Source organism: Pterocles gutturalis, unplaced genomic scaffold, assembly GCF_000699245.1.
Source record: "Pterocles gutturalis isolate BGI_N339 unplaced genomic scaffold, ASM69924v1 scaffold7293, whole genome shotgun sequence".
Taxonomy (NCBI): domain Eukaryota; kingdom Metazoa; phylum Chordata; class Aves; order Pterocliformes; family Pteroclidae; genus Pterocles; species Pterocles gutturalis.
Genome location: NW_010125465.1, coordinates 16,246 through 24,742, shown reverse-complemented (window position 1 = coordinate 24,742; position 8,497 = coordinate 16,246).

The window sequence follows — 8,497 nt, the reverse complement described above, 5'->3', positions numbered from 1 at the left end:
CCTTGCTCAAAACAGAGCCAGGCAAGCACAGCCAGGTGTGAGGGGTGCCGTAACAGCACAGGGACACAAAAAGGATCTGGAAATACAAAACAAACTTTTTTTCATGTACTATCTTGCTAAACTGAGCAATACATCTACATCAAGCAGGTAAAATCACGTTGTCAAGAAAATAACATTCCCCGCCCTCCCCCCAGCTTTATTGGGATAAAAACTTACCCCAGTGTGTAAGGTACCCAAGGTTTGGCAACGCAGCAGCATTTATCCCTGCTCCAGCCCCTCCCCATCTCCTCTCTCCAAAGCCAAGCCCCAGCCCAGCTTCTCCTTTTATTGACCCCGAACACCTGGGAGCAGTTTCCTGCAGAACATCATCAGCTTTTAATGAGCAGCTGGGTCATTTGTCACCTGTGCTTGCTGAACACCACACTGGGAGCTCAGCTGTGGCGCTGGGTGCCTGCCCTCCCTCCTCCTGCCGGGCGAGGGACCTTCGCTCGCAGGAGCTGAGGTTACACGCGATGTAGTACCCAACACTAAATAAAGTTTATTTCTTATAATAATTCTGTGGCGTTGATGGGGCTGTTGCACTTCATTAGTAGCAATGAGATGCTCTGAGGTGAGACCCCTCTCCTGGGGTCTGCTACTGCGAGTAGTGCCATAGGGCTGGCTCTGCTCCGGGTTGTAACTGGGGGCTGCGCAGGAGCAGGTGGGTGAGTCTCGGTAGGAAGAGAGGAAATATTTGGAGAGCTGGGCAGCAGCACCAGCTCTGCTGGTTTGTCGGCTTGTTCTGGGTGCGCCTCGGTCCAACAAACAATAATTAAAGCAGCTCCTGCTCTGACATGCGTCCAGCCAAGGGGGTAGTGGGGGAAATCCCCCCGCGGTTATCTGTCAGAGGGTCCCCTGGTGCCAGGCAGGATGAGACCGCGGTGCTGAGTGATGCAAGAGATTCTGCTGGGCTCTATTTACCCACCAGCTCCCCTGCCTGCCTTAATTGAGGGCTCAGACGTGGAACAGCGGTGCGGAGAGGAGCTGGGAGGAAGGATGCTATTTTAAGTCAAGCCATTTGTTAATCAGGGTGGAAATGTACCGGGGAGAGGGGACCTGGGCACAAACAGCCGTGCGTTCCCCAGCACCTGCTCGGGAAATATCCAGATGATGGGGGTTCAAAAATGCTGCTGATGAAAATAAATAGCTGCTCACCCATCAGGATCACCCAAAAGCTTCCTAGCTTTTCTCTTGAGTCTCTGTTGGGAAAAAAACCAAAAAAAAAAACCCCAAAAAACAACCGGTAAGGACTTTATACACTGGTTCAGAAGAGCAAATGTTAGTAGAGGAGGGTTATATCATGCTCCTACAGGGTAGTTTGTTAATATATTGCTCTTTTCTGGAGCTCCAGCGGCTGCTGCTCCAGGAGACACGGGCTCCTTCAGCAGATGCAGTCGATGCAGAAGAAAAGAAAATCACTAAACTTAGCAAAATACAATGGAGGACTTTCTTTGTTGATAGCTCTGGGCTACAAAATGCTTTCTGATGTGTATTGATTCAGCAAAAAGACTATAATATACAATAATGTCCCTTTGTCATTTTATATCCAATTATTTCTGCTCCACGTCTTTGGGATTTCCCAGCTGAGCATCACGAAGCGGGCAGAGAGCAACCTTTGCTTTTTTGCAAAAGGAAAAAAACTGCAGCTGATGCTGGAAGAGCTGCTGAAATTCTTCAGCGTAGGCTGGGGAAGGAGTCAGCTCCCACGGCCAAAATGCTCCCTGCTCAGGTCTGGGTTCTCCTGAACGTGTCCGCTCCCCTGATTTTTCTGCTTTTTGCTTCTTTATCCTTGTAGGAAGTTAAATGAACCCCGAGTGCACTGAGATGCGATGTCTGCAGGGCAGATGCCCACCAGCCCCTGCAGACTGCGATGGGCTGGGGCTGGGGGCTCATCCTGGCTCAGCAGGGTCAGGAGGAGTCGATCTCACTGGAGATACCATCATACCCCTGAAATTCAGCTGCTCGAACCAGGAATAGCTGCAGCGACTCCAGAACACTGCCTGAACTCATTGCAAAAATAACCCCTGGAATAAATCTGATCAATGGATCATCACTGATGCTCAAAACCACTGCAGAAAGACCTTGTGCTTGTGAGCATTGTCCCAGTCAAAAAACTTCCCACTCTTCAGATCTGAAGTCGGACTTAGACCAAAAAGAACCAGCGCAGACGAGACGCCAGCTCCCCGCGCCCGACGGGTCGCTCCTCGCGCGGCTGGGCAGACACGCTCCACAAACCACAAGAAGGACCAAGAGTAAAGAACATCTGGAGCCATCGAGAAGGACCAAGCGTAAAGAACATCTGGAGCCAGATGCCCAGTCCATCTCTGCTTTGTACCACCTTCCAAAGAAAAGCCATTTCGAACACTAACAGCCAAATATCCAGAGCGCTAACACCGGCAAACAACAGGTCATCCACACCTCCGCGTTTTCCCCGTCATCCCGTGTTTATTCATATCACAAACAAAGATAAAAAGCCAAATCACACCGTGCAAATGGAGCGAACCTTCACATTAGCTCTCTATTTATTTCCTCTTAAATATTGCAATTATTTTTGCTATTGCACAGCCACTCTGGCCGCTTCGGGCGCGTTATTAATATGCAGCAGCCCAGGCTCTTTTACGAGCTGTTAACATTCATTAGCACTTTGGGTCCTAACGGGGAGCCAACCTTTCCTCTGCTCATTGTCATTCACGGCGTGACACTGATAGCACCAGGGACACGGCCAGGACCGGCATCCGCGCTGCTGACAGCGAATTCCTCCAGTGGGTTCGCCAGGGCTCTGGGCTGACATCAGGGCGTGCGTCACCGTGGTCCTTCGCAGTTGTCTCCAGAGACAGAAGAAGTCCGGGGTGATAATTATTTAGATTCCTCTTGAGCTCCAGAGGTTTCCGAAGGATTTTTCTTTCCGCTGTCCTGTGCAATCATGTTGTCATGGTGACCGGAGTGGGATGCTGGACACCAGCCTGGCTCCTGGCTAAGTGATGCAGGTGATGGTTTCCAGATGGGTTTTGCCACACCTGAGAAGAAAGAAGTGTTTAAAAAAAAAAAGGAATATCTTTTCTAAAACACACTGGGAATTTTTTGCTTAACCACGACAATCAGAGATTCAGGATTCTCATTATTATTTTGTAGAATAAAACATCAACAGTAAGAAGCCTCAGCATGGGGCTGGACTGAAAACGTCCCATGGTTTGAGTGGTGCTGGAGCAAACCTGGTTTGAGTTTGAGATGTCTAACCAGCTTTGCTGATGGGAATACATGTGGGAAGGGGCATTTGCTGGTCTGGCCAACGTTTTGGGGACTAGACTTGCTTCCAAGGGAGCGTGTGCTGCCCTGACAAGGACACGGCGTTTTGGCACCTCCTGGAAGCCGTGGGGCTCCTGAATGGTGTCCGTGGATGGTGGGTGCAGGCTGGAAGCCGTCCAGGGAAGCAAAGCCAACTCATAAATGGGAGCTTCCTTGCCACTTGAGCAGGAGCTCTGGGGAACACCCGTGCGGGGTGTTGGACACGGCGCTGAGTCAGCAGCACCGGCGCGGAGCCCATGGGCAGCGCTGCCATCGGCTCCGCTCGCCAGGGCATCATCTTCAGTTTCATTGCTCATGAGCCATCCTTCAGCTCAGCTCCTGCTCTACTCATGGTCCAGCTCTGTGCTCTTTGGGAGCTCGCCTTCTGGGCAGCTGGGTTGGGGATTTTATTACCCTGTGCTTTCTGGAAGATGTTAAATCACCTGCTGGAATGATGATCAGGCCAGAGACGCCCCATGAAGATGGGAACATTCCTCTTCTGGATCCTGGAAACCCCTGGTGCTCCGTAAAAACCCCAGGGCTGGACCTGAAAACATCCCAGTCAACACCTGACACCTCCTCGGATGCATATGACACAGACAATAGATATAATATTGCAAAACTTTGAAGAATGTTTGCCTTAAAAACATTTAGTGAAGGCCAAGGAGCCACTTTTGTGTTTTTCTGCTACTAGAAAGATGTTAATCCTTAATGAATTGTGTTTGTGGGAATCCAGTAGCACCATTTATATTATCTGACCTTTCTTGAGTTGGCTTATTAAGTGTTATAAATAACTGCTCTGAATATGCAGTCAGTGGCTTGTATAATGATTCAGGAACAATCACCAACTAATTTCCCCCTGATAATTCCCGAGATATTTGAATAAAAAGAAGACTGTGTTTGCATATCTCCCCAGAAGGAAGCAATCTCCCTGAAAAATACTCGGGTTTGCAAACTGCATTAGTCAGTGTCTTCAGCACAGTTGCTTTCACAAGAAATTATGCTAATACACGTGGAAGATTTCATTTTCCTTCAAAAAAAATGTAAGCGCAGTAAGATACGGAATAGGCTGAATGACTGCAGAGAGATGCACCGCCCCCAGTAATTGATTGCAGGATCCATTCAAATAAATCACGCTTTGTTAGGGAAAAACATTGGGCAAGTTAAAATCAGATATATGAAGCTTCATCTCAAATAAACTAATAGCATTGAGGATTTAATTAGAATAGGCATGCATTGTGTTACACACAACACGCACGCGTCTGGGACTCGCTGCACTTGGCTACTGCAAAAATAATCACCTTGGAAATACCCAAAATAGCTAGAATACAACTCAAAATCTCACGTAGTATTTGAAATAGCAGCGTAGCAGATGAGCAGCTGCAGCTGTGGGGTGGAGAAGGTGCCCACCCCATAGTGATGTGGGGCTGAGCCCCCCACACACCCACACAAGCAACAGGGTGTGAAAATAACACAATAACCGCCAGGCCACCCGTCCCAAAGCACTGATTTTTTTTTTTTTTTTGGTCTATGTGTAAGCATTTCTAGACTACTTAATTTTGTATTAAATGAGGGAGACGTGGAAAAAAGATGTCTGTGGTGCTGCTGACCCACCAGCCATGCACAGCCCCATTGCACGGCGTCTGGGCTGCGGAGCTGCCATCCGGTGTTGGCTCCTCAGCAAGCGAGACAGACCCCAGCGCCTGCACAAAACTTTGAATATTTCAGCAGTGGGGATGGGATGCCTTTGCCAGAGCCCCCAGTTCTTAATTGCCAGCTTTGAAAGTTGTATCTGTTGAATAACACCATCAAGCTGTGCTTTAAACCGGCTTTTGAGTCAAAGGGAGATACAAATATTCTCATGGCCATGAAGCATACCATTAACTGAAAAAACCATGAGCAAGACTCCCTTGAATGAAGCCTGTGGTCTGGTTTGTGAATCTTTAATACGCCGTTCTGCAGCTCTGCTCAACACTCAGCAAACCCACATTCTCTTTGACAGAGGAGACATTTTCATAAAGTATTTATAGCAGCCAAGCAAAATAACCGTATTCCTGGAGATCTTAATTCACACTGTTTATAAAGCCATGGCTTTTTAACGGAGGTTAAAAAACCTTTTTTAACGGAGGTTTCGGAAGCCTGTTCCAAAATCCCAATCTTATTTACACTATAAACAGGAAAGAGATCAAATCATAAAACGGAAGCGCAATTAAACTGGTTTTTCCAGTGCAGAATGCCTCCGTCTATAAGACGTGTAAATTCCAGCTGCTCCGTACGACTCCATTATTGATGAGTGAGTTGGCCAGCCAGGAGCAGAACCGAGCCCTGGGAAGGGCTGAGGCTGCCCAGCCTGGCCGGGGCGGGAGGAAGGAGCAAACCCAACACGCTCTGCTGCCCTTGAAACATGGCCAATGCTCTGGGCACGTCCCCAATGTGGTTGGAATAGCTTGTTCTTCAGAGAAAACGCCTTTGATCCATCAATTGATAAAAATCACTGCGTGCCACAGCTGACAGCCTTCTACTGCACTGATATTTTTTTTTCTGCAGCTCCATTCCTTTCCATAAGCCAGTGATATTTAAGTGAAAGAAAGCACTACACTATTAATCTATATTCCTTGTTATCAAATTACTTTTCCATTTGGTCAGAGCCTCCAAATGTGGGTTTCAGAGTGGAAATGGCAGCCAAAAATAATGTTCAAACTCTGCTGCTAAGGTTTCTTTGCCATGTCTTGCCCACCTCTGCAAAGGACAGCAGCCGCTGCCCGCGGGATGCTGGGGCTGCACACAAACCTTCGCAAGGCACATTGACGCTTCATCTCAGCCCAGCACCGCCGCCCCTTTCCAGCCAAGCACCAGTTCCAGATGCTGGCTGCAAGCAGTCACATCCCTCCTCATCTTCCACCAAACCCACTTCATCCTGACACAAAGCCAGGATCAAATACTATCAATTATCTCTGCGCAGACTTCTGCAAGTGCCAACACAGAATGGTTTTGGTGGTTTTTTTTTTTCTTTCCTGACCCAAAGGTCTTTTTTTTAAATTTTATTTTTGTTTTTAGACATCTTTGGCTTTATCAGTGGTGAAGTCATGTGTTGCTTGGGCTTCTTGATGAGTCTTTGAGCAGCAATGGAGAGATGCTTTTGGGAGATGCTCTGCAATGAGTCCAGCTCTCAGAGGAAAGTCTTTGCCTCCCTGGTGAAGGTGAAATATATCATCTTTGTCCAGTACTCGGGGGTGGTGCCAGCCAGGGACACGGCTTCACGAGTCCTCTTTGGAGCCACATCACAAAACAAGCATGGAGAGGAGCTTCTGTGCAAGACCAGCTCCCACGCTCATGACCCATTAGCACAGGGGGCATGTCAGAGCCAGTCCTGGAGCCATGGTGAACATTTTTCAGCAGCTCTATGTTATTTCTCACCTCTTGCTGATTGCATTAAGGAAAGTTGAATTGAAAACATGCTGGTTTAGGCTAGACTTTACATTTCAAGCTAGATGTTGTGCAGCATCCACAAACGCAACCCTCCATTTGATATTTAGAAGCCATTAACCTCGGGATATATTTTTCTGCAGCTCAAAGGCTGTTATCTCCACTCCTCAAAAGGATGTCCCAACATAGGCAACATAGGCTCGTTTTGTTTTCAGATGAGAATTACCATAATGGAATATTTAAGGTCTGGTCCAGCGTGCAGAGGCCAAAAGCGAGAGAGATTTTGCTGGTGTGAATTTTTGCCGTCTTCCTCCCAGGTGAAGACCAGGGTGCAGCTGGTTTATCTCCAGAATCCATTTCCAACATCTCCTGTTCTTTCACGGGAATCTCAAGTTTCAGCTGATCTTCCAGACCAGGATGTGTTCCGTAATCCTTAAATAATCTGCTTTCAGTAGTGGTTTGCTCTTCAATGTCTTTTATCCGAGCGTTTCAAAGACCTTTCATCAGCCTCGCACCCCTCCTAAGCTGGCGGCAGTTTTCCACGGGCTTCATTGAATCACAAAAGGTTAAGAGGCCCCAAAAACATAAATAACAGGATTTGTGAACCTGTATTGGTTTCTCCAACTATTTATTCCTCCACCGAGGGCATGGAACAGCCTGGAGGGAACAACCGCAAGCCAGGACCAGACATACCAGTTGGTTTTGTTCAGTCTTCCCTGGGATGCGCCATGGATCGCCCAGCCCTGGAGCTGCCCCCTTGGTTGGCTCTCTTGGTACCCCAATACTGAGAATAATCAACTTCCTCTTTAGCAGACTCAGAAAAACAGGGGAGGAGAGGCAAGATTTTCCATTTTATTTCCTTTCACTTGGTGGAAAAAGCCCTGTTGGTTGGAGGACGAGACCCTTGGAAAGATGGGTGAAGGACCTTCCTTCTCCAGGGGCTCAGTGGGGACCAAGTCCTATCCTCCTAATACCACAAATATTTCAGGTTTCTGACCGATCGGCTCTGTCTGCTATAAGCCACAGGGATATGATTTGCTGCCATTAGAGTTGTTGGTTTTAGCCGTGATTTCAGTGTCAGGAAGAAGAAAATTAACGAATGTAAAAGCTTCTGCCCGAGCATCTGCATTTTATAAGTCACTTGATATTTTTCATTTTAAATTACTCCAATAAATGTGGCTTGCTGGTCAATTTAGCAATATAAGTGCTTCTGATGAGCTCTCAGTGCAAGACAAATAAGCGGGTTTCGGCAATCTGACTCTTAATGTTTCATAGAAATTATTAAAAAATCATAAGTGAGTGTTGCTTCCCACTAATTGCCAGTTTACAGTCAGGTCCCCATTGCTCTCCTTAAGGAGGTTCACCATCCCGACCTTTAACAAATATACGAGGAACTTGGAGAAGACATTTGCGATGATCGATTGGACACAAACACTGATTAAAAAAAAAAGAATATGGGAAATCTCAAGCAATATCTCTGAGTTTCTGTGAGTTTTATGGGCAGCAGAAGACTCAGCTGCCGCCGTTACTGAAACACGCTGCCCGCAGGCAAAGATTTCCGTTACCAGCGTATCGGTCACGTGGGCAGAGAGCGAGATAAAAAATCGGTCCTTCGTACAATGTTCAGTGGAGGTAATTAATTGGGGATCAATCCAGAAGTAATTTAACTCCTTTTAAGTTTTCAGTGATAAAATCGTGACGGTGGGATGGAGCAGGAGAAATTCCAGCCTGGCCGGGCACGAGACAA